This window comes from Pangasianodon hypophthalmus, chromosome 1, assembly GCF_027358585.1.
Source record: "Pangasianodon hypophthalmus isolate fPanHyp1 chromosome 1, fPanHyp1.pri, whole genome shotgun sequence".
In the NCBI taxonomy this organism is placed as follows: Eukaryota; Metazoa; Chordata; class Actinopteri; order Siluriformes; family Pangasiidae; genus Pangasianodon; species Pangasianodon hypophthalmus.
The window spans coordinates 20466729-20493638 of NC_069710.1; the positions used below are offsets into that span (position 1 = coordinate 20466729).

A 26910-nucleotide genomic window follows, 5' to 3' on the forward strand; every position below is an offset into this window, starting at 1 on the left:
CCATGTCTTTACTACATCTCGCAAAAGTCACCACCCCATATGGCTTCGTTACTTTGGCAGAGAGGCCTCGAGTTCGCAGAAGGGAATCGCTATTTTTCGACGGTACAGTTACCCATATACCGAGAAGGAGCGACAGCACGGGACAGCTTATGCTCTAACGATGTGTATTTCCTACGGATTATCGGCGGTTTACGGTAACTACCTTTCAGTGGGAAAAAGACTGCTGCTCGCCTCTTTAAGTTCAAATGTATAGACACTAGTTTACATACACACTTTTTATTGATTATTATACATGTTATATATTTTATATAAATATACAAACTACTGAACACCCCAGTTCAGTATCAAGTTATTTACAATTACTAGATAAAATACAAGGAAAGAGTTGACAATTAATGGTAAGATCTCTACTCTGTTGTCTGAAATCAGTTTATTGTCACAATTCTGGGACAAAAATGCAAGAAAATAAAGAACATGCCTTGAAAGAAATAGTCCTATGTGTTTTATTTTGAGATGGAAAAAAAAGCTTATTTTCAATAAGCAGAAAATTTAAATGGTATTTTCTTGCAATGGATCTTCTATCCTATGTACACTGTTATTATGAACTCAATTCACTCTTGCATTGTAAAGGAAAGAAATGAAATGGAAAAAAATGCTTAACATTGTTTTAATTAACATATTGTTTTAATTAAAATAACATTTTCTTAATATTGTCACAATTCTGGGACAAAAATGCAAGAAAATAAAGAACATGCCCTGAAAGAAATAGTCCTGTGTGTTTTATTTTGAGATGGATAAAAAAGCTTATTTTCAATAAGCAGAAAAATTCAATGGTATTTTCTTGAAAAGGTCTTCCTACTATACACAGCAGACTATACTATATACACAATTATTAGGAACTGAGGTAAGTGCAGCTCAAGCTTTTATGTTCTACTTGGATAGCTAGTTTACCGCAGTGATGTATATGCACTTAGTATATGCCTACACAGTAATAACAATAATAACATGATAATGTGTGGTAGAAAACACAGTAATAACAAAGTACTACCACAGTTATTGTATAGTGATAATTATAAGCGGTACTTACTGTAGTGTAAAAACAATATTTTCATCCACTGAATGTACACATGAGCGGACAACTTGGCAACGTTCTCTCCCATTAAAGCCTTTTTGGTGGAAATGGGAATTGCCATCTTGTCAAAACTGGATCCAGTTTATGTGCAGTAAATACTGCCGGTAGGACAGTGGGTTCAACTCTGACCCACCCATAGTGGTAATGCACACGATACCCTGGACATTCCATGAAGTGAACTGCCTCGGCTAACTCAGATTGGCAAGTACAGTGTTATTAATTAATATGTAAAATGCTATATTGAAGTTGGATAATTTTTGCAGGTATACTGATTTTATTGTTGTCATGAAAAGATTTTTGAGCTTTGAGTCATGAGTGACTAAGCTACCATTAGCCATCTAGGTGACACTATCCATCATTTCAATGTAAGTAATGTAAGTATAAGCAGCGAATGTAAAGACATGGATTTGCTACATGAGTTTTGACTATCGTGTCCAAACTGTCACCCGCCTCATCAACCATGGCTGTTTATTTATTGTTAACTCCTATAAAACATGTAAAAATTACAAAACTATTTTCCCAAACTAATTTGTAGAGATGTAGCTTAAAATGTAAGTTGGGTCTTTTCGCATTCACAAACATGGAAAGGCGTAAAGTTAAAAAAATGTACTGCAGTCAGCCACTAGAGGGCCTCGGAGACATTTTGGCTTCACTTTTGAATCCCTGTTACAGCATCCACCCGTACACTATGTACAGTGATTGGCCAAGTCGTTTTTTATATACTCACTGAGATACACTTTGACCTGTTGCAAATAATAGTAATAATAAATTATTTATTGAACATTGAATTTTATCAGATTGGTTTTGTAGAATAGCCAATTATTGGCTGTTATGTTGTTTAGTGCAAAAGACTGCTGTTACAGACTTTATTGTGTTAATTGCAAAAATTAGCAATAATACTGAATAATAAAATAAAACTAAACAATGTATTGTATTAACATGGTGTATTTTAAATGTGTTTGTTACTATTTTATAAAAGCTGGAAGCCACTTGAGAGCATGCATTACAACAATTTTCTGACTGCTGAGAGGGTTTTATTTTATCATTGTTAATCACTTATTGTATAGTAGGTGAAATATGAGATTATAGGCAATATCAATTCTCAGATATGTGACTGACACTGTTATCCCAATGAGGCAAGCAAAAGCCAAACCCAGGCATTTTTTCAAGCATGCTCTTCAGCATCTGCAGGAAATCCCCACCTGCTTTGCCCCATAAACAAGCTCACACACACACACACACACACACACATCCTGAGACTTGAACTCGGATTGCTGGATTCAGAGTCAATACATTTGGTGGCAAATACAATAAATAAGACTTATGGTAAAAGAAAAAGAGCAAACCTCTCTTTTTATGTCAGTAGACGTTTTAAAAGGTTAAAAGGACCAAAGGTGCATAGGCACGGTTCAAAAGTTATGGTCATAAATGTACTTCCAAATTAGGCCCAAATTTGACCCGATGGTGGAGCTAGAACGTTGGGAACACTTGGCCCGCGGAGGGTGGGGGGCGGAGGGTGTCTAAGCAGTTTGACCAAATTTGGGCCAAGTGTTCCCAACGTTCTAGCTCCACCATCGGGTCAAATTTGGGCCTAATTTGGAAATACATTTATGACCATAACTTTTGAACCGTGTGTACAACATTTAAAAGCATTTAAACATTTAAAAGCCAGACATCTAGATTCCCTGGGTCGAGACGAGTTCAATGCACTCTATGTTTGCTGTGCATACTATCAGCACAATGAGCTAGCTTGAACATCAAAATTAGCAACATACTGGAGAAAGTGCAAAGTCCTCCGTGCTACAACAGTTTTTAGAACATTACAAGGGTTTTATGACAGGCTTAATTTTATCACCTATTAGACAGTAGGCAGCATACGGTATTATTCTCAGGCATTAGATTGGCTTTTTGCGTTTGTAGTGAATTCCCATGTGCTTTGCCCCTTAGAACTTATGATAACGTCTGAAAGTATATTCTCTTATTTTTAGTTTAAAAGACGTATACTAACAGCACACTTGAATAGACTTGTTTTGTGTAAGGTTGGATAAAGGCGTGTGCCAAATGCCATGAATGTAAATAAAACGGTGACAAAGCAAATTTAAAATACACCGTGTAAATACAGTGTTGAGTTTTCCCACCACATGTACTGAATAAAATATCAAAAGCGACTCGGCCAATCACTGTACATAGTGTACGGGTGGACGCTGTAACAGGGATTCAAAAGTGAAGCCAAAATGTCATTTTTACAAGTTCAGCTAACACTGATATCTCTCCCAAGTTTTTTTCCTTACGATAAATGCGTTTTATAAAAGTAAACAATAAATAAACACCTATTAACACCTATAAACACCTGCAAGACTTTAGCGAGCTCTCAAACTCCTTTTAAAACTGTCTCCTCTGACTGAACGAGCGGAGCATAAAAGAGCACACTTCTCCGCTCAGATGGGGAACTTTCTGTCAGAGCTAGGTGAAACTCATGGAGAGCAGCAAATGTTTTCCTCAAAAAAAAAAAGCACCTTGAGTTGAGTGTAAATGTGGACAGTAACATAATATTCAAATGTTTTTCATTTTCAACAAAATGCAGTGTTTGCTGTGAAAGTATTCCCCTCGATTTATATACCACTTCATGACAATGCATTATCACTGAAAAAGCCTGCAGAATCTAATCCTCCAAACCAAAAAATATTTTTAAATAAACTTTTTAAAACTTCTCCTGAAATAAAGAGAGACGTGTGTGCTTTGCTTTTACCACAAGTCTTATTTATTGTATTTCCCTCCAAATGATCCACACTCCGTATTTTCATCAGGATAGTCCGAGTTTTGTGGAGCCGATGCCGTGGGCTCGCCAGTCCGCCGTGGTTCCATGGTGTAATGGTTAGCACTCTGGACTCTGAATCCAGCGATCCGAGTTCAAATCTCGGTGGAACCTGTTTGTCTGTCTTTCTTCATGGGCTCTTCGAATACCCAATTCATGCCCGAGAATACTTTAGCCACAACGCATGCCTCATAGCCCTTTGGATAAAGGTGTTAGCCACATGTCTGGGGAATTGATAGTTCCTGATATCATATGCGTCCATTGGGTGCATTGAACTTCTCTTGACCCACGGAATACAGTTGCTTGGCATTTACATGTTGGCCCCGTGGTTCAAAACTTATGATCAGAAATATACTTCTAAATTAGGCCCAAATTTGACCCCATGGTGGAGCTAGAACGTTGGCAACACTTGGCCCAAGTTTTCTGGACGATGCCGTTGGCTCTACTGGAAAGCTCCATGGTGTAATGATTAGCACTCTGCACTCTGAATCCAGCTATCTGAGTTCAGATCTCGATGGAACCTGCGTGAGCCCCTTTATGGGGCAAAGCACGTAGAGATTAACTGCAAATGCCAAAGATCCAATTTCATACCTGAGAATGCTTCAGCCATAGTCATTAGGATAAACATCTTAGCCACATAGATGGGGAATTGATAGTCCCTAATACCATATGCCTTCTACTGTCTAATAAGTGATTAACTGTCTTCAAATAAAACCAGTTATAAAATCATTGCAACCCACGTCCTCAAGTTTAGTTTTATTTTATTATTGCTAATATTTGTAATAAACATTTCTTCCACAACACAATAAAGTCTGTAACAGCAATCTTTTGCACTAAGCAAATAATATAAAACCAATCTGATAAAATCCAATGTTCAATAAATAATATAATTTATTACAATTATTATCTGTGGGGTGTGCTGGCCATCAAGTCCGATCCATGGAGGCCCCACTTTGCAACTTACAGTACTTAAAGGATATGCTGTTAATGTCTTTGTGCCAGATACCACAGCACACATTCAGGGATCTAGTGGAGTCCATGCCTCGACGGGTCAGGGCTGTTTTGGCAGCAAAAGGGGGACCAACACAATATTAGGCAGGTGGTCATAATGTTATGGTTGATCGGTGTATATAATGTATATATGAGCAGACCTATATGTGTGTATGTTTTTCTTCACTATTATTACTTTTGGTTTTCACTGCTCTATTGATGTGTTTAAAATGCAAATTTAAAAAAATGGTAAACATTAATTGCTTGGCATAGTGTGTCTCTGTTTGCAAGATTCATTATTTACTCTATTATAATGCTAACATTTAACTGGTATGATAACTTAAGACTCCCATCGCTCAATAAACCATATGCATTCAACAGTGGAATTCATTATATTAGAGTAAAACTTTATTTAAATTTCTCATTTATATTGCAGATACAACATAATAGTTTTATCCTATTATTACTTTTTTATTTTTACTAATAAAAGTTGTATTTCAGTTATTGACATTTTGTAAAAATTACAAAGCAATAACAGTATAAAACTGTTGTGATATTTGTAATGGGTCAATGGTGACATAGTGGTCAGATATTTATTCTGCGTTGCACATTTGATGAATAAATATTTGAACTCTATTTGCATGTCAACATTAATCAATTAATAACAATACATTGGCCATAAAACAGAGAAAACATTTTAAACCACACTGCAATACTAATTCATTGTTATTATTTCAGAATTGTGTGGTACATATCTGCCTTTGTGATTATAATGCACAAATCTGTGTGAAACAATGTTTCAGAGTTTCAGAGTGGGATTCGAACCCAGACAAACATTAAATTATAATGTGAAAAAATCTGATTGGCTGTGACATCATTTCAGCACCTGGTAAAGCAGCAAAAAAGCTTCAGTTTGATTGGCTGTCACTGCATGCCAGCTATACATGACTGGCCTCTGCGGAAGCATAAGGTATCATAGGCACTATCACTTCCCCAGACATGTAGCTAATGCTTTTATCCTAATGACTATGAGGCAAGCATCCTGGCTCAGGTATGAATTTGCCTCTTTGGCATTTGCGGTGAATCCCCATGTGCTTTGCCCCATAAAGGATGCCACACAGGTTCCACGAAGATATGAACTAGGATCACTGGATTCAGTGTCCAGAGTACTAACCATTACACCAAGGAACCACTGGACCTAGCGCTTTTCAGGAGATCTAACGGCATTGACCCCAGAAAACTCGGCCCATCCCGATGAAAATACAGAGCATGGATAGATACATTTGGAGGGAAGTACAATAAAAAAGATTTATGGTAAAAGCAAAGCACACACGTCTCTCTTTATGTCCAGAGACATTATAAAAAGTTCATTAGGGGGCCAAGCACCAAAGGTACTTAGGCACCCTATTGTTATTCTATGTTTTCTATGGTGTCTATGTGAGCCCATAGAACTGTGAGATAAAAATTTGTGAAATTTGGCACACTGATTGGGGAGGGTCTAAGGAACAGTTTGACCAAAATTGGGCCAAGTGTTGCCAACGTTCTAGCTCCACCATGGGGTCAAATTTGGGCCTAATTTAGAAGTACATTTCTGATCATAACTTTTGAACCATGGGGCCAACATGTAAATGCCAAGCATCTGGATTCTGTGGGTCAAGAAAAGGTCAAGGCACACAATGGAAGCATATGATATCAGGAACTATCAATTCCCCAGACATGTGGCTAATGCCTTTATCCTAATGACTATGTGGCACAAATTATGAATTTGTGAAGTCATCACTGCTATATAATGATTGTATTCATGTTTCTATTGTGGTCTTATTCCTAGGTACTTTCTCTACAGAATTAAATAAGAATCTAGGATTATTTTTTTTAATCTTCAATTAGGGTGGAGACATACATTGATCTTGCAGCACTAAGAGCTTTTCTATAGTTCAGGAGGCTCTCCTTCCATGCTGTTTGAAATACTACCAATTTAGTGTGAAGCCATTTACATTCTAATTTTGGAGTGGTCTGTTTTAAGGTGCGTGTGTGATCATTATACCAGGTTGCTAGCTTTTTCCCTCTAATTATTTTTCTTTTAAGTGCAGCTACCTTATCTAGCGTGTAGCAGAATGTTGATTCTAAGCATTCAGTTGCCTGGTAAAGTTCTTTGAGATCAGTCGGTGATCCAATCATGGCTGGTAACCCTGAGAGATTACTCGTAAAATTCCGTGCAGTTGCTGACTTAAATGTACGTTTGATGTGGTAGTGTGGCAAGGTGCATATATTATGATTAAAACCCATTTAAAATGAGATGAGGTAATGATCAGAGATAGCTTCAGACTGTGGAAATGTGACCATATTTTCTATATATAATCCGAATATTAGTATTAAATCAAGAGTGTGACCACCATTATGAGTGGATCCTATTCCGTTCTGATTAACCCCTACTGAATCTAGAATGAACACAACTGCTGTTCTCAGAGAGTCTTTTTGGTTATCCAAATGAATATTAATATTGTCTCCAACAATTAATGCTGTGTCTAAAGAAACAACCAGGTTAGAGATGAAATCTGCAAATTCACAAAGGAATTCAGAATATTCAGAGTCGTCTGCGTAGACTTATTTTTTGTGGCTATGTATGTTATGTTAGTATAAAGAACTTCAAATGTGTTGAATTTATGACTAGGTTTATGTGTGACACCTAGATTATCATTATAAATAACTGCGACACCTCCTTCAATGTCAGTTAGATGAGGCTGATATATAACTGTATCTGAAAGGACTAGCTTCATTTAATGCTATACACTCAATTGGTTTAATCCACATTTCTGCTAAACACAGTATATTCAATTCCTGATCAGTAATAGTTTCATTAACAATAAGCACTTAAGACATAAGAGATCTAATATTTAACAGTCCTATCTTCAGATCAAAGGTGCTAGCTGTGCATTTGGTATGCTTTAATTTAATGTTTACATTTATGTTAATTAGGTTGCTAAAACAAACTTTCTGAGTATTTCTACATTTTTGTTTAGCTTGGGGAGCAGACACAGTCTGAATATGTTGGAACTTGAGTGACGACTCAAGCAGACTAGCAGCTAGCAGGCGGTCGGTTTAACCTGCCTGTCTGCTCCCTGGCCTTGGCTCTGGATTGTCACTGATTAACTAGGCCCATATCTTGAGACTATGTGCTATGCTACAAGAAATGAGAGCAGCACCTACCCGAGTAGGATGGACACCGCCCCGCCCTAACAGGCCAGCCTTGCCCTCAAAACTACGCAAATTATCTAAAAAGCCCACATTGTTTTTGGAGCACCGCCTGGACATCCAGCAGGTCAGTGACTATAACCTGCTGTAAGCTACATCACCATGCCGCTTTGGGATGGGGCCAGAGCATACTACAGAATCGGACATCACCTTCACTAATTTACACACCTCTACAATGTTATTCTTAGTAACCTCTGACTGATGAAGGCATATATCATTAGCGACTTCATGAAAAACTATCATTGAAAACCTGCTTGCCTAAGACCCTAAGATTACCTGCTATGTCTGGCGCCATGGCTCACGTTATACACCTAACTAAAGCTGCTGGTGCCCCTAAAGGCCTATCTAATTTCACATGCTTTAAGATAAAGTCTCCTATTACCAGAGCTCTTTCAGTTTTCTCAGCGGTTGCTTCACCATGGAGAGCAAACCTGTTAGTCACGTGAAGCGGAGAGGAGTGGTGCTCCTGTGGGCAAGCCTTAGCATTAGCTTGGGCTTTGAGATTATGCTGCCAAGTCGTCACCCATTTGCCCTGCTGTTAGGGCTGTAATGCCAGAGTTGGGGGACTGCTAACTCCGACTAAGGCATTCAGACTTCCCCCTACAGAAACTACACTGCTCTCACTCTCACTAACCATCTCCAGACTCTGGACGCACCCCTAATGCTGTAATTGTCTTTGTCAGAGAGCTAACTAATAAACACATCACAAATAATATCATGCCTGGTTATGCGTTGTTTTTTTTTTAATCAAAGCTAATGACTTATTATACAGTAAGAGGCATAAGGTATTAGAGGCACCATCAATTCCCCAGACATGTGACTGATACTTTTGTTCTAATGACTGTGAGGCAATGCATCATGACCAAGCACAGGTATTAATTTGGCTCTTCGGGATTTTTAACGAATACCCATGTGGTTTACCCAAAGGGCAACACGCAGGTTCCACCGAGCATTGAACTCGGATGGGAAGACTCAAAGTCCAGAGGGCGAACCATTACACCATGGAAACAGCAGGTCTGGGAATGCGAACAGCATCGACTCCCGAAAACTCGGACTATCCTGATGAAAATCTGGAGCATGCATCAGTACAATTGGAGGGAAGTACAATAAAATAAGACTTGTGGTAAAAGCAAAGCACACACGTCTCTCTTTATGTCAGGAGACGTTTTAAAAAGTTTATTTAAAAATATTTTTGCTTTGGAGGATCAGATTCTGCAGGCTTTTTCAGTGATAATGCATTGTCATGAAGTGGTATATAAATCGAGGGGAATACTTTCACAGCAAACACTGCATTTTGTTGAAAATGAAAAACATTTGAATATTATGTTACTGTCCACATTTACACTCAACTCAAGGTGCTTGTTTTTGGAGGCTCTCCATGAGTTTCACCTAGCTCTGACAGAAAGTTCCCCATCTGAGCGGAGAAGTGTGCTCTTTTATGCTCCGCTCGTTCAGTCAGAGGAGACAGTTTTAAAAGGAGTTTGAGAGCTCGCTAAAGTCTTGCAGGTGTTTATAGGTGTTAATAGGTGTTTATTTATTGTTTACTTTTATAAAACGCATTTATCGTAAGGAAAAAAACTTGGGAGAGATATGAATGTCAGCTGAACTTGTAAAAATGACATTTTGGCTTCACTTTTGAATCCCTGTTACAGCGTCCACCCGTACACTATGTACAGTGATTGGCCGAGTCGCTTTTGATATTTTATTCAGTACATGTGGTGGGAAAACTCAACACTGTATTTACACGGTGTATTTTAAATTTGCTTTGTCACCGTTTTATTTACATTCATGGCATTTGGCACACGACTTTATCCAACCTTACACAAAACAAGTCTATTCAAGTGTGCTGTTAGTATACGTCTTTTAAACTAATAATGAGAGAGTATACTTTCAGTCTACTTTTTATGTACTTATCAGAGATATTCTTATAAAATTATACTTAAGTATACTTGGCTTGTACTGACAAGTATACAGAAATGTCTAAGTATTTTGGCCTATATTTGTACTTAATCTTTTGATCAAGATATAGTTAAGAAAAGTATAATTAAGTATACTTGGCTTGTAGTTGTGTTTACTCTTTTGATAGCGTAGCCTATTAAATACTTTTTTTTGCACACATATTGGCAACTTTGAGGTAGTACCCCAGCATATATTTTACATACGATCTTATAAACGTACATGTTGAAGTTTATAGTAACAAGTCAGCTTTGGGGTGGAATAGCTTAGAGTAAATAGCACATGGATGGAACTGAACCTGATCTTTTTTGTACACAGTACGATTAACCCACAAAGAAACATGTAAGCATTTGGCTGATTTTATTGACAATTCTTGCAAGGTGTTAGAGTCTTGTAGCACACTTGATTCATACTGGCTAAGCCTTTACCAGAATATATAATTTTAAATCTCACCACAAAACATGAAGTCGAAGAGCAAAAGGAGCCAGCCTCTTCACATCATACATAAATCGTTGGCTACAGCACTGAACTTGTGATATGACTCATGACTGCTCTTTTAGTCCCGTTCATATGGATTTGGCAAAGGTGTAACGTACAGTTTTCAGCAGAACAAGACATGGCTTTGCCACATGGGTCTTGACTATCGTGTCCAAAACTGTCAACCGCCTCATCCACCACGGCCGTTTATTTATTGTTAACGCCAGTAAAACTTTTAAAAATGACAAAGCTCTGTCCCCAAAACTAATCTGGAGAGATGTAGCTTAAAATGTAAGTTGGGTCTTTTCGCATTCACAAACATGGAAAAGCGTAAAGTTAAAAAATGTACTGCAGTCAGCCACTAGAGGGCCTCGGAGACATTTTGGCTTCACTTTGGAATCCCTGTTACAGCATCCACCCGTACACTATGTACAGTGATTGGCCGAGTCGCTTTTGATATACTCACTGAGATAGACTTTGACCTGTTGCAGTACATTAAAATGGAACTAAAAGAACTTTTTAATGCAATTAATAATTGTAATAAATTATATTATTTATTGAACATTGGATTTTATCAGATTGGTTTTGTAGAATAGCCTATTATTTGCTTAGTGCAAAAGATTGCTGTTACAGACTTTATTGTGTTGTGGAAGAAATGTTTATTGCAAATATTAGCAGTATAATAAATAAATAAATAAAAGAGCGCATTTCCATGGTGCACTGAATTTTTTTTCACCATTGAGGATGTGTGTAAAGTGATTTTATTTGATGACAGTTAACCACTTATTAGACAGGCGGAGGCAAATGGCATAAGGAACTATCAAATTCCCAGACATGAGGCTAGCGACTATGGCTTAATGACTTTAAGGCAAACTTCATTGTGAACTGTGATTTTGGCTCTTTGGTATTTGCAGTTAATCCCCATAAAGGAGCTCGGGTAGGCACGACCGAGACTAGAACTCGGCACGCTGGATACAGAGTCCGTAGCACTAACCACCACGCCGCCACGGAACAGCTGACGTCGCAAGCGGCATCGACGCCCGAAAACGCTGACTATCCTGATCAAACTACGGAGCATGGATCACTACATTTGTTGGCAAATACAATAAATGAGACTTACGGTAAAAGAAAAAGAGCAAACGTCTCTCATTATGTCAGTAGACGTTTTAAAAAGTTTATTAGGGGGCCAAGCACCGAAGGTGCCTAGGTACCCTATTGTTGTTCTATGTTTCTTCTTCTTCTTCTTCTTCTTCTTCATCTTCATCTTCTTCGTCTTCTGGCTAGGGTGTCTATGTGAGCCCATGGAACCATCTGGTAAAAAGCTGTGAAATTTGGCACACTGTTTGGGGAGGGTCTAAGGAACAGTTTGACCAAACTTGGGCCAAGTGTTGCCAACGTTCTAGCTCCACCATGGGGTCAAATTTGGGCCTAATTTAGAAGTATATTTCTGATCATAAGCTTTGAACCATGGGGCCAACATGTAAATGCCAAGCAACTGTATACCATGGGTCAAGAGAAGTTCAATGCACCCAATGGAAGCATATGGTATTAGGAACTATCAATTCCCCAGACATGTGGCTAACACCTTTATCCGAAGGACTATGAGGCACGCGTTGTGGCTAAAGCATTCTCGGGCATGAATTTGGCATTTGAAGAGCCCATGAAGAAAGACAGACAAACAGGTTCCACCGAGATTTGAACTCGGATCGCTGGATTCAGAGTCCAGAGTGCTAACCATTACACCATGGAACCACAGAGGACTGGCGAGCCCACGGCATCGGCTCCAGAAAACTCGGACTATCCTGATGAAAATCTGGAGCATGCATCAGTACAATTGGAGGGAAGTACAATAAATAAGACTTGTGGTAAAAGCAAAGCACACACGTCTCTCTTTATGTCAGGAGACGTTTTAAAAAAGTTTATTTAAAAATATTTTTGCATTGGAGGATCAGATTCTGCAGGCTTTTTCAGTGATAATGCATTGTCATGAAGTGGTATATAAATCGAGGGGAATACTTTCACAGCAAACACTGCATTTTGTTGAAAATGAAAAACATTTGAATATTATGTTACTGTCCACATTTACACTCAACTCAAGGTGCTTTTTTTTTTTTTGAGGAAAACATTTGCTGCTCTCCATGAGTTTCACCTAGCTCTGACAGAAAGTTCCCCATCTGAGCGGAGAAGTGTGCTCTTTTATGCTCCGCTCGTTCAGTCAGAGGAGACAGTTTTAAAAGGAGTTTGAGAGCTCGCTAAAGTCTTGCAGGTGTTTATAGGTGTTAATAGGTGTTTATTTATTGTTTACTTTTATAAAACGCATTTATCGTAAGGAAAAAATCTTGGGAGAGATATGAATGTCAGCTGAACTTGTAAAAATGACATTTTGGCTTCACTTTTGAATCCCTGTTACAGCGTCCACCCGTACACTATGTACAGTGATTGGCCGAGTCGCTTTTGATATTTTATTCAGTACATGTGGTGGGAAAACTCAACACTGTATTTACACGGTGTATTTTAAATTTGCTTTGTCACCGTTTTATTTACATTCATGGCATTTGGCACACGACTTTATCCAACCTTACACAAAACAAGTCTGTTCAAGTGTGCTGTTAGTATACGTCTTTTAAACTAATAATGAGAGAGTATACTTTCAGTCTACTTTTTATGTACTTATCAGAGATATTCTTATAAAATTATACTTAAGTATACTTGGCTTGTACTGACAAGTATACAGAAATGTCTAAGTATTTTGGCCTATATTTGTACTTAATCTTTTGATCAAGATATAGTTAAGAAAAGTATAATTAAGTATACTTGGCTTGTAGTTGTGTTTACTCTTTTGATAGCGTAGCCTATTAAATACTTTTTTTTGCACACATATTGGCAACTTTGAGGTAGTACCCCAGCATATATTTTACATACGATCTTATAAACGTACATGTTGAAGTTTATAGTAACAAGTCAGCTTTGGGGTGGAATAGCTTAGAGTAAATAGCACATGGATGGAACTGAACCTGATCTTTTTTGTACACAGTACGATTAACCCACAAAGAAACATGTAAGCATTTGGCTGATTTTATTGACAATTCTTGCAAGGTGTTAGAGTCTTGTAGCACACTTGATTCATACTGGCTAAGCCTTTACCAGAATATATAATTTTAAATCTCACCACAAAACATGAAGTCGAAGAGCAAAAGGAGCCAGCCTCTTCACATCATACATAAATCGTTGGCTACAGCACTGAACTTGTGATATGACTCATGACTGCTCTTTTAGTCCCGTTCATATGGATTTGGCAAAGGTGTAACGTACAGTTTTCAGCAGAACAAGACATGGCTTTGCCACATGGGTCTTGACTATCGTGTCCAAAACTGTCAACCGCCTCATCCACCACGGCCGTTTATTTATTGTTAACGCCAGTAAAACTTTTAAAAATGACAAAGCTCTGTCCCCAAAACTAATCTGGAGAGATGTAGCTTAAAATGTAAGTTGGGTCTTTTCGCATTCACAAACATGGAAAAGCGTAAAGTTAAAAAATGTACTGCAGTCAGCCACTAGAGGGCCTCGGAGACATTTTGGCTTCACTTTGGAATCCCTGTTACAGCATCCACCCGTACACTATGTACAGTGATTGGCCGAGTCGCTTTTGATATACTCACTGAGATAGACTTTGACCTGTTGCAGTACATTAAAATGGAACTAAAAGAACTTTTTAATGCAATTAATAATTGTAATAAATTATATTATTTATTGAACATTGGATTTTATCAGATTGGTTTTGTAGAATAGCCTATTATTTGCTTAGTGCAAAAGATTGCTGTTACAGACTTTATTGTGTTGTGGAAGAAATGTTTATTGCAAATATTAGCAGTATAATAAATAAATAAATAAAAGAGCGCATTTCCATGGTGCACTGAATTTTTTTTCACCATTGAGGATGTGTGTAAAGTGATTTTATTTGATGACAGTTAACCACTTATTAGACAGGCGGAGGCAAATGGCATAAGGAACTATCAAATTCCCAGACATGAGGCTAGCGACTATGGCTTAATGACTTTAAGGCAAACTTCATTGTGAACTGTGATTTTGGCTCTTTGGTATTTGCAGTTAATCCCCATAAAGGAGCTCGGGTAGGCACGACCGAGACTAGAACTCGGCACGCTGGATACAGAGTCCGTAGCACTAACCACCACGCCGCCACGGAACAGCTGACGTCGCAAGCGGCATCGACGCCCGAAAACGCTGACTATCCTGATCAAACTACGGAGCATGGATCACTACATTTGTTGGCAAATACAATAAATGAGACTTACGGTAAAAGAAAAAGAGCAAACGTCTCTCATTATGTCAGTAGACGTTTTAAAAAGTTTATTAGGGGGCCAAGCACCGAAGGTGCCTAGGTACCCTATTGTTGTTCTATGTTTCTTCTTCTTCTTCTTCTTCTTCTTCATCTTCATCTTCTTCGTCTTCTGGCTAGGGTGTCTATGTGAGCCCATGGAACCATCTGGTAAAAAGCTGTGAAATTTGGCACACTGTTTGGGGAGGGTCTAAGGAACAGTTTGACCAAACTTGGGCCAAGTGTTGCCAACGTTCTAGCTCCACCATGGGGTCAAATTTGGGCCTAATTTAGAAGTATATTTCTGATCATAAGCTTTGAACCATGGGGCCAACATGTAAATGCCAAGCAACTGTATACCATGGGTCAAGAGAAGTTCAATGCACCCAATGGAAGCATATGGTATTAGGAACTATCAATTCCCCAGACATGTGGCTAACACCTTTATCCGAAGGACTATGAGGCACGCGTTGTGGCTAAAGCATTCTAGGGCATGAATTCGGCATTTGAAGAGCCCATGAAGAAAGACAGACAAACAGGTTCCACCGAGATTTGAACTCGGATCGCTGGATTCAGAGTCCAGAGTGCTAACCATTACACCATGGAACCACGGTGGACTGGCGAGCCCACGGCATCGGCTCCAGAAAACTCGGACTATCCTGATGAAAATCTGGAGCATGCATCAGTACAATTGGAGGGAAGTACAATAAATAAGACTTGTGGTAAAAGCAAAGCACACACGTCTCTCTTTATGTCAGGAGACGTTTTAAAAAAGTTTATTTAAAAATATTTTTGCATTGGAGGATCAGATTCTGCAGGCTTTTTCAGTGATAATGCATTGTCATGAAGTGGTATATAAATCGAGGGGAATACTTTCACAGCAAACACTGCATTTTGTTGAAAATGAAAAACATTTGAATATTATGTTACTGTCCACATTTACACTCAACTCAAGGTGCTTTTTTTTTTTTTGAGGAAAACATTTGCTGCTCTCCATGAGTTTCACCTAGCTCTGACAGAAAGTTCCCCATCTGAGCGGAGAAGTGTGCTCTTTTATGCTCCGCTCGTTCAGTCAGAGGAGACAGTTTTAAAAGGAGTTTGAGAGCTCGCTAAAGTCTTGCAGGTGTTTATAGGTGTTAATAGGTGTTTATTTATTGTTTACTTTTATAAAACGCATTTATCGTAAGGAAAAAATCTTGGGAGAGATATGAATGTCAGCTGAACTTGTAAAAATGACATTTTGGCTTCACTTTTGAATCCCTGTTACAGCGTCCACCCGTACACTATGTACAGTGATTGGCCGAGTCGCTTTTGATATTTTATTCAGTACATGTGGTGGGAAAACTCAACACTGTATTTACACGGTGTATTTTAAATTTGCTTTGTCACCGTTTTATTTACATTCATGGCATTTGGCACACGACTTTATCCAACCTTACACAAAACAAGTCTGTTCAAGTGTGCTGTTAGTATACGTCTTTTAAACTAATAATGAGAGAGTATACTTTCAGTCTACTTTTTATGTACTTATCAGAGATATTCTTATAAAATTATACTTAAGTATACTTGGCTTGTACTGACAAGTATACAGAAATGTCTAAGTATTTTGGCCTATATTTGTACTTAATCTTTTGATCAAGATATAGTTAAGAAAAGTATAATTAAGTATACTTGGCTTGTAGTTGTGTTTACTCTTTTGATAGCGTAGCCTATTAAATACTTTTTTTTGCACACATATTGGCAACTTTGAGGTAGTACCCCAGCATATATTTTACATACGATCTTATAAACGTACATGTTGAAGTTTATAGTAACAAGTCAGCTTTGGGGTGGAATAGCTTAGAGTAAATAGCACATGGATGGAACTGAACCTGATCTTTTTTGTACACAGTACGATTAACCCACAAAGAAACATGTAAGCATTTGGCTGATTTTATTGACAATTCTTGCAAGGTGTTAGAGTCTTGTAGCACACTTGATTCATACTGGCTAAGCCTTTACCAGAATATATAATTTTAAATCTCACCACAAAACATGAAGTCGAAGAGCAAAAGGAGCCAGCCTCTTCACATCATACATAAATCGTTGGCTACAGCACTGAACTTGTGATATGACTCATGACTGCTCTTTTAGTCCCGTTCATATGGATTTGGCAAAGGTGTAACGTACAGTTTTCAGCAGAACAAGACATGGCTTTGCCACATGGGTCTTGACTATCGTGTCCAAAACTGTCAACCGCCTCATCCACCACGGCCGTTTATTTATTGTTAACGCCAGTAAAACTTTTAAAAATGACAAAGCTCTGTCCCCAAAACTAATCTGGAGAGATGTAGCTTAAAATGTAAGTTGGGTCTTTTCGCATTCACAAACATGGAAAAGCGTAAAGTTAAAAAATGTACTGCAGTCAGCCACTAGAGGGCCTCGGAGACATTTTGGCTTCACTTTGGAATCCCTGTTACAGCATCCACCCGTACACTATGTACAGTGATTGGCCGAGTCGCTTTTGATATACTCACTGAGATAGACTTTGACCTGTTGCAGTACATTAAAATGGAACTAAAAGAACTTTTTAATGCAATTAATAATTGTAATAAATTATATTATTTATTGAACATTGGATTTTATCAGATTGGTTTTGTAGAATAGCCTATTATTTGCTTAGTGCAAAAGATTGCTGTTACAGACTTTATTGTGTTGTGGAAGAAATGTTTATTGCAAATATTAGCAGTATAATAAATAAATAAATAAAAGAGCGCATTTCCATGGTGCACTGAATTTTTTTTCACCATTGAGGATGTGTGTAAAGTGATTTTATTTGATGACAGTTAATCACTTATTAGACAGGCGGAGGCAAATGGCATAAGGAACTATCAAATTCCCAGACATGAGGCTAGCGACTATGGCTTAATGACTTTAAGGCAAACTTCATTGTGAACTGTGATTTTGGCTCTTTGGTATTTGCAGTTAATCCCCATAAAGGAGCTCGGGTAGGCACGACCGAGACTAGAACTCGGCACGCTGGATACAGAGTCCGTAGCACTAACCACCACGCCGCCACGGAACAGCTGACGTCGCAAGCGGCATCGACGCCCGAAAACGCTGACTATCCTGATCAAACTACGGAGCATGGATCACTACATTTGTTGGCAAATGCAATAAATGAGACTTACGGTAAAAGAAAAAGAGCAAACGTCTCTCATTATGTCAGTAGACGTTTTACAAAGTTTATTAGGGGGCCAAGGACCGAAGGTGCCTAGGTACCCTATTGTTGTTCTATGTTTCTTCTTCTTCTTCTTCTTCTTCTTCATCTTCATCTTCATCTTCTTCGTCTTCTGGCTAGGGTGTCTATGTGAGCCCATGGAACCATCTGGTAAAAAGCTGTGAAATTTGGCACACTGTTTGGGGAGGGTCTAAGGAACAGTTTGACCAAACTTGGGCCAAGTGTTGCCAACGTTCTAGCTCCACCATGGGGTCAAATTTGGGCCTAATTTAGAAGTATATTTCTGATCATAAGCTTTGAACCATGGGGCCAACATGTAAATGCCAAGCAACTGTATACCATGGGTCAAGAGAAGTTCAATGCACCCAATGGAAGCATATGGTATTAGGAACTATCAATTCCCCAGACATGTGGCTAACACCTTTATCCGAAGGACTATGAGGCACGCGTTGTGGCTAAAGCATTCTCGGGCATGAATTTGGCATTTGAAGAGCCCATGAAGAAAGACAGACAAACAGGTTCCACCGAGATTTGAACTCGGATCGCTGGATTCAGAGTCCAGAGTGCTAACCATTACACCATGGAACCACAGAGGACTGGCGAGCCCACGGCATCGGCTCCAGAAAACTCGGACTATCCTGATGAAAATCTGGAGCATGCATCAGTACAATTGGAGGGAAGTACAATAAATAAGACTTGTGGTAAAAGCAAAGCACACACGTCTCTCTTTATGTCAGGAGACGTTTTAAAAAAGTTTATTTAAAAATATTTTTGCATTGGAGGATCAGATTCTGCAGGCTTTTTCAGTGATAATGCATTGTCATGAAGTGGTATATAAATCGAGGGGAATACTTTCACAGCAAACACTGCATTTTGTTGAAAATGAAAAACATTTGAATATTATGTTACTGTCCACATTTACACTCAACTCAAGGTGCTTTTTTTTTTTTTGAGGAAAACATTTGCTGCTCTCCATGAGTTTCACCTAGCTCTGACAGAAAGTTCCCCATCTGAGCGGAGAAGTGTGCTCTTTTATGCTCCGCTCGTTCAGTCAGAGGAGACAGTTTTAAAAGGAGTTTGAGAGCTCGCTAAAGTCTTGCAGGTGTTTATAGGTGTTAATAGGTGTTTATTTATTGTTTACTTTTATAAAACGCATTTATCGTAAGGAAAAAATCTTGGGAGAGATATGAATGTCAGCTGAACTTGTAAAAATGACATTTTGGCTTCACTTTTGAATCCCTGTTACAGCGTCCACCCGTACACTATGTACAGTGATTGGCCGAGTCGCTTTTGATATTTTATTCAGTACATGTGGTGGGAAAACTCAACACTGTATTTACACGGTGTATTTTAAATTTGCTTTGTCACCGTTTTATTTACATTCATGGCATTTGGCACACGACTTTATCCAACCTTACACAAAACAAGTCTATTCAAGTGTGCTGTTAGTATACGTCTTTTAAACTAATAATGAGAGAGTATACTTTCAGTCTACTTTTTATGTACTTATCAGAGATATTCTTATAAAATTATACTTAAGTATACTTGGCTTGTACTGACAAGTATACAGAAATGTCTAAGTATTTTGGCCTATATTTGTACTTAATCTTTTGATCAAGATATAGTTAAGAAAAGTATAATTAAGTATACTTGGCTTGTAGTTGTGTTTACTCTTTTGATAGCGTAGCCTATTAAATACTTTTTTTTGCACACATATTGGCAACTTTGAGGTAGTACCCCAGCATATATTTTACATACGATCTTATAAACGTACATGTTGAAGTTTATAGTAACAAGTCAGCTTTGGGGTGGAATAGCTTAGAGTAAATAGCACATGGATGGAACTGAACCTGATCTTTTTTGTACACAGTACGATTAACCCACAAAGAAACATGTAAGCATTTGGCTGATTTTATTGACAATTCTTGCAAGGTGTTAGAGTCTTGTAGCACACTTGATTCATACTGGCTAAGCCTTTACCAGAATATATAATTTTAAATCTCACCACAAAACATGAAGTCGAAGAGCAAAAGGAGCCAGCCTCTTCACATCATACATAAATCGTTGGCTACAGCACTGAACTTGTGATATGACTCATGACTGCTCTTTTAGTCCCGTTCATATGGATTTGGCAAAGGTGTAACGTACAGTTTTCAGCAGAACAAGACATGGCTTTGCCACATGGGTCTTGACTATCGTGTCCAAAACTGTCAACCGCCTCATCCACCACGGCCGTTTATTTATTGTTAACGCCAGTAAAACTTTTAAAAATGACAAAGCTCTGTCCCCAAAACTAATCTGGAGAGATGTAGCTTAAAATGTAAGTTGGGTCTTTTCGCATTCACAAACATGGAAAAGCGTAAAGTTAAAAAATGTACTGCAGTCAGCCACTAGAGGGCCTCGGAGACATTTTGGCTTCACTTTGGAATCCCTGTTACAGCATCCACCCGTACACTATGTACAGTGATTGGCCGAGTCGCTTTTGATATACTCACTGAGATAGACTTTGACCTGTTGCAGTACATTAAAATGGAACTAAAAGAACTTTTTAATGCAATTAATAATTGTAATAAATTATATTATTTATTGAACATTGGATTTTATCAGATTGGTTTTGTAGAATAGCCTATTATTTGCTTAGTGCAAAAGATTGCTGTTACAGACTTTATTGTGTTGTGGAAGAAATGTTTATTGCAAATATTAGCAGTATAATAAATAAATAAATAAAAGAGCGCATTTCCATGGTGCACTGAATTTTTTTTCACCATTGAGGATGTGTGTAAAGTGATTTTATTTGATGACAGTTAACCACTTATTAGACAGGCGGAGGCAAATGGCATAAGGAACTATCAAATTCCCAGACATGAGGCTAGCGACTATGGCTTAATGACTTTAAGGCAAACTTCATTGTGAACTGTGATTTTGGCTCTTTGGTATTTGCAGTTAATCCCCATGAAGGAGCTCGGGTAGGCACGACCGAGACTAGAACTCGGCACGCTGGATACAGAGTCCGTAGCACTAACCACCACGCCGCCACGGAACAGCTGACGTCGCAAGCGGCATCGACGCCCGAAAACGCTGACTATCCTGATCAAACTACGGAGCATGGATCACTACATTTGTTGGCAAATGCAATAAATGAGACTTACGGTAAAAGAAAAAGAGCAAACGTCTCTCATTATGTCAGTAGACGTTTTACAAAGTTTATTAGGGGGCCAAGGACCGAAGGTGCCTAGGTACCCTATTGTTGTTCTATGTTTCTTCTTCTTCTTCTTCTTCTTCTTCATCTTCATCTTCATCTTCTTCGTCTTCTGGCTAGGGTGTCTATGTGAGCCCATGGAACCATCTGGTAAAAAGCTGTGAAATTTGGCACACTGTTTGGGGAGGGTCTAAGGAACAGTTTGACCAAACTTGGGCCAAGTGTTGCCAACGTTCTAGCTCCACCATGGGGTCAAATTTGGGCCTAATTTAGAAGTATATTTCTGATCATAAGCTTTGAACCATGGGGCCAACATGTAAATGCCAAGCAACTGTATACCATGGGTCAAGAGAAGTTCAATGCACCCAATGGAAGCATATGGTATTAGGAACTATCAATTCCCCAGACATGTGGCTAACACCTTTATCCGAAGGACTATGAGGCACGCGTTGTGGCTAAAGCATTCTCGGGCATGAATTTGGCATTTGAAGAGCCCATGAAGAAAGACAGACAAACAGGTTCCACCGAGATTTGAACTCGGATCGCTGGATTCAGAGTCCAGAGTGCTAACCATTACACCATGGAACCACAGAGGACTGGCGAGCCCACGGCATCGGCTCCAGAAAACTCGGACTATCCTGATGAAAATCTGGAGCATGCATCAGTACAATTGGAGGGAAGTACAATAAATAAGACTTGTGGTAAAAGCAAAGCACACACGTCTCTCTTTATGTCAGGAGACGTTTTAAAAAAGTTTATTTAAAAATATTTTTGCATTGGAGGATCAGATTCTGCAGGCTTTTTCAGTGATAATGCATTGTCATGAAGTGGTATATAAATCGAGGGGAATACTTTCACAGCAAACACTGCATTTTGTTGAAAATGAAAAACATTTGAATATTATGTTACTGTCCACATTTACACTCAACTCAAGGTGCTTTTTTTTTTTTTGAGGAAAACATTTGCTGCTCTCCATGAGTTTCACCTAGCTCTGACAGAAAGTTCCCCATCTGAGCGGAGAAGTGTGCTCTTTTATGCTCCGCTCGTTCAGTCAGAGGAGACAGTTTTAAAAGGAGTTTGAGAGCTCGCTAAAGTCTTGCAGGTGTTTATAGGTGTTAATAGGTGTTTATTTATTGTTTACTTTTATAAAACGCATTTATCGTAAGGAAAAAATCTTGGGAGAGATATGAATGTCAGCTGAACTTGTAAAAATGACATTTTGGCTTCACTTTTGAATCCCTGTTACAGCGTCCACCCGTACACTATGTACAGTGATTGGCCGAGTCGCTTTTGATATTTTATTCAGTACATGTGGTGGGAAAACTCAACACTGTATTTACACGGTGTATTTTAAATTTGCTTTGTCACCGTTTTATTTACATTCATGGCATTTGGCACACGACTTTATCCAACCTTACACAAAACAAGTCTATTCAAGTGTGCTGTTAGTATACGTCTTTTAAACTAATAATGAGAGAGTATACTTTCAGTCTACTTTTTATGTACTTATCAGAGATATTCTTATAAAATTATACTTAAGTATACTTGGCTTGTACTGACAAGTATACAGAAATGTCTAAGTATTTTGGCCTATATTTGTACTTAATCTTTTGATCAAGATATAGTTAAGAAAAGTATAATTAAGTATACTTGGCTTGTAGTTGTGTTTACTCTTTTGATAGCGTAGCCTATTAAATACTTTTTTTTGCACACATATTGGCAACTTTGAGGTAGTACCCCAGCATATATTTTACATACGATCTTATAAACGTACATGTTGAAGTTTATAGTAACAAGTCAGCTTTGGGGTGGAATAGCTTAGAGTAAATAGCACATGGATGGAACTGAACCTGATCTTTTTTGTACACAGTACGATTAACCCACAAAGAAACATGTAAGCATTTGGCTGATTTTATTGACAATTCTTGCAAGGTGTTAGAGTCTTGTAGCACACTTGATTCATACTGGCTAAGCCTTTACCAGAATATATAATTTTAAATCTCACCACAAAACATGAAGTCGAAGAGCAAAAGGAGCCAGCCTCTTCACATCATACATAAATCGTTGGCTACAGCACTGAACTTGTGATATGACTCATGACTGCTCTTTTAGTCCCGTTCATATGGATTTGGCAAAGGTGTAACGTACAGTTTTCAGCAGAACAAGACATGGCTTTGCCACATGGGTCTTGACTATCGTGTCCAAAACTGTCAACCGCCTCATCCACCACGGCCGTTTATTTATTGTTAACGCCAGTAAAACTTTTAAAAATGACAAAGCTCTGTCCCCAAAACTAATCTGGAGAGATGTAGCTTAAAATGTAAGTTGGGTCTTTTCGCATTCACAAACATGGAAAAGCGTAAAGTTAAAAAATGTACTGCAGTCAGCCACTAGAGGGCCTCGGAGACATTTTGGCTTCACTTTGGAATCCCTGTTACAGCATCCACCCGTACACTATGTACAGTGATTGGCCGAGTCGCTTTTGATATACTCACTGAGATAGACTTTGACCTGTTGCAGTACATTAAAATGGAACTAAAAGAACTTTTTAATGCAATTAATAATTGTAATAAATTATATTATTTATTGAACATTGGATTTTATCAGATTGGTTTTGTAGAATAGCCTATTATTTGCTTAGTGCAAAAGATTGCTGTTACAGACTTTATTGTGTTGTGGAAGAAATGTTTATTGCAAATATTAGCAGTATAATAAATAAATAAATAAAAGAGCGCATTTCCATGGTGCACTGAATTTTTTTTCACCATTGAGGATGTGTGTAAAGTGATTTTATTTGATGACAGTTAACCACTTATTAGACAGGCGGAGGCAAATGGCATAAGGAACTATCAAATTCCCAGACATGAGGCTAGCGACTATGGCTTAATGACTTTAAGGCAAACTTCATTGTGAACTGTGATTTTGGCTCTTTGGTATTTGCAGTTAATCCCCATAAAGGAGCTCGGGTAGGCACGACCGAGACTAGAACTCGGCACGCTGGATACAGAGTCCGTAGCACTAACCACCACGCCGCCACGGAACAGCTGACGTCGCAAGCGGCATCGACGCCCGAAAACGCTGACTATCCTGATCAAACTACGGAGCATGGATCACTACATTTGTTGGCAAATGCAATAAATGAGACTTACGGTAAAAGAAAAAGAGCAAACGTCTCTCATTATGTCAGTAGACGTTTTACAAAGTTTATTAGGGGGCCAAGGACCGAAGGTGCCTAGGTACCCTATTGTTGTTCTATGTTTCTTCTTCTTCTTCTTCTTCTTCTTCATCTTCATCTTCATCTTCTTCGTCTTCTGGCTAGGGTGTCTATGTGAGCCCATGGAACCATCTGGTAAAAAGCTGTGAAATTTGGCACACTGTTTGGGGAGGGTCTAAGGAACAGTTTGACCAAACTTGGGCCAAGTGTTGCCAACGTTCTAGCTCCACCATGGGGTCAAATTTGGGCCTAATTTAGAAGTATATTTCTGATCATAAGCTTTGAACCATGGGGCCAACATGTAAATGCCAAGCAACTGTATACCATGGGTCAAGAGAAGTTCAATGCACCCAATGGAAGCATATGGTATTAGGAACTATCAATTCCCCAGACATGTGGCTAACACCTTTATCCGAAGGACTATGAGGCACGCGTTGTGGCTAAAGCATTCTCGGGCATGAATTTGGCATTTGAAGAGCCCATGAAGAAAGACAGACAAACAGGTTCCACCGAGATTTGAACTCGGATCGCTGGATTCAGAGTCCAGAGTGCTAACCATTACACCATGGAACCACAGAGGACTGGCGAGCCCACGGCATCGGCTCCAGAAAACTCGGACTATCCTGATGAAAATCTGGAGCATGCATCAGTACAATTGGAGGGAAGTACAATAAATAAGACTTGTGGTAAAAGCAAAGCACACACGTCTCTCTTTATGTCAGGAGACGTTTTAAAAAAGTTTATTTAAAAATATTTTTGCATTGGAGGATCAGATTCTGCAGGCTTTTTCAGTGATAATGCATTGTCATGAAGTGGTATATAAATCGAGGGGAGTACTTTCACAGCAAACACTGCATTTTGTTGAAAATGAAAAACATTTGAATATTATGTTACTGTCCACATTTACACTCAACTCAAGGTGCTTTTTTTTTTTTTGAGGAAAACATTTGCTGCTCTCCATGAGTTTCACCTAGCTCTGACAGAAAGTTCCCCATCTGAGCGGAGAAGTGTGCTCTTTTATGCTCCGCTCGTTCAGTCAGAGGAGACAGTTTTAAAAGGAGTTTGAGAGCTCGCTAAAGTCTTGCAGGTGTTTATAGGTGTTAATAGGTGTTTATTTATTGTTTACTTTTATAAAACGCATTTATCGTAAGGAAAAAATCTTGGGAGAGATATGAATGTCAGCTGAACTTGTAAAAATGACATTTTGGCTTCACTTTTGAATCCCTGTTACAGCGTCCACCCGTACACTATGTACAGTGATTGGCCGAGTCGCTTTTGATATTTTATTCAGTACATGTGGTGGGAAAACTCAACACTGTATTTACACGGTGTATTTTAAATTTGCTTTGTCACCGTTTTATTTACATTCATGGCATTTGGCACACGACTTTATCCAACCTTACACAAAACAAGTCTATTCAAGTGTGCTGTTAGTATACGTCTTTTAAACTAATAATGAGAGAGTATACTTTCAGTCTACTTTTTATGTACTTATCAGAGATATTCTTATAAAATTATACTTAAGTATACTTGGCTTGTACTGACAAGTATACAGAAATGTCTAAGTATTTTGGCCTATATTTGTACTTAATCTTTTGATCAAGATATAGTTAAGAAAAGTATAATTAAGTATACTTGGCTTGTAGTTGTGTTTACTCTTTTGATAGCGTAGCCTATTAAATACTTTTTTTTGCACACATATTGGCAACTTTGAGGTAGTACCCCAGCATATATTTTACATACGATCTTATAAACGTACATGTTGAAGTTTATAGTAACAAGTCAGCTTTGGGGTGGAATAGCTTAGAGTAAATAGCACATGGATGGAACTGAACCTGATCTTTTTTGTACACAGTACGATTAACCCACAAAGAAACATGTAAGCATTTGGCTGATTTTATTGACAATTCTTGCAAGGTGTTAGAGTCTTGTAGCACACTTGATTCATACTGGCTAAGCCTTTACCAGAATATATAATTTTAAATCTCACCACAAAACATGAAGTCGAAGAGCAAAAGGAGCCAGCCTCTTCACATCATACATAAATCGTTGGCTACAGCACTGAACTTGTGATATGACTCATGACTGCTCTTTTAGTCCCGTTCATATGGATTTGGCAAAGGTGTAACGTCCAGTTTTCAGCAGAACAAGACATGGCTTTGCCACATGGGTCTTGACTATCGTGTCCAAAACTGTCAACCGCCTCATCCACCACGGCCGTTTATTTATTGTTAACGCCAGTAAAACTTTTAAAAATGACAAAGCTCTGTCCCCAAAACTAATCTGGAGAGATGTAGCTTAAAATGTAAGTTGGGTCTT

The 26910-nt window shown here is 38.5% G+C and overlaps 6 non-coding genes across 6 annotated transcripts; 1 reads left to right on the forward strand and 5 right to left on the reverse strand.

The window, feature by feature from the left end:
- The first annotated feature begins 3989 nt into the window (after window positions 1-3989).
- Window positions 3990-4061, forward strand: trnaq-cug (transfer RNA glutamine (anticodon CUG)). The gene has a single exon. It is a non-coding gene; the product is annotated as a tRNA-Gln (tRNA).
- Window positions 4062-12302: 8241 nt separating this feature from the next.
- trnaq-cug (transfer RNA glutamine (anticodon CUG)) lies at window positions 12303-12374 on the reverse strand. The gene has a single exon. It is a non-coding gene; the product is annotated as a tRNA-Gln (tRNA).
- A 3121-nt stretch (window positions 12375-15495) lies between these two features.
- trnaq-cug (transfer RNA glutamine (anticodon CUG)) lies at window positions 15496-15567 on the reverse strand. The gene has a single exon. It is a non-coding gene; the product is annotated as a tRNA-Gln (tRNA).
- A 3127-nt stretch (window positions 15568-18694) lies between these two features.
- On the reverse strand, window positions 18695-18766 carry trnaq-cug (transfer RNA glutamine (anticodon CUG)). Its single transcript has one exon. It is a non-coding gene; the product is annotated as a tRNA-Gln (tRNA).
- A 3127-nt stretch (window positions 18767-21893) lies between these two features.
- On the reverse strand, window positions 21894-21965 carry trnaq-cug (transfer RNA glutamine (anticodon CUG)). Its single transcript has one exon. It is a non-coding gene; the product is annotated as a tRNA-Gln (tRNA).
- Window positions 21966-25092: 3127 nt separating this feature from the next.
- trnaq-cug (transfer RNA glutamine (anticodon CUG)) lies at window positions 25093-25164 on the reverse strand. Its single transcript has one exon. It is a non-coding gene; the product is annotated as a tRNA-Gln (tRNA).
- Window positions 25165-26910: the final 1746 nt, after the last annotated feature.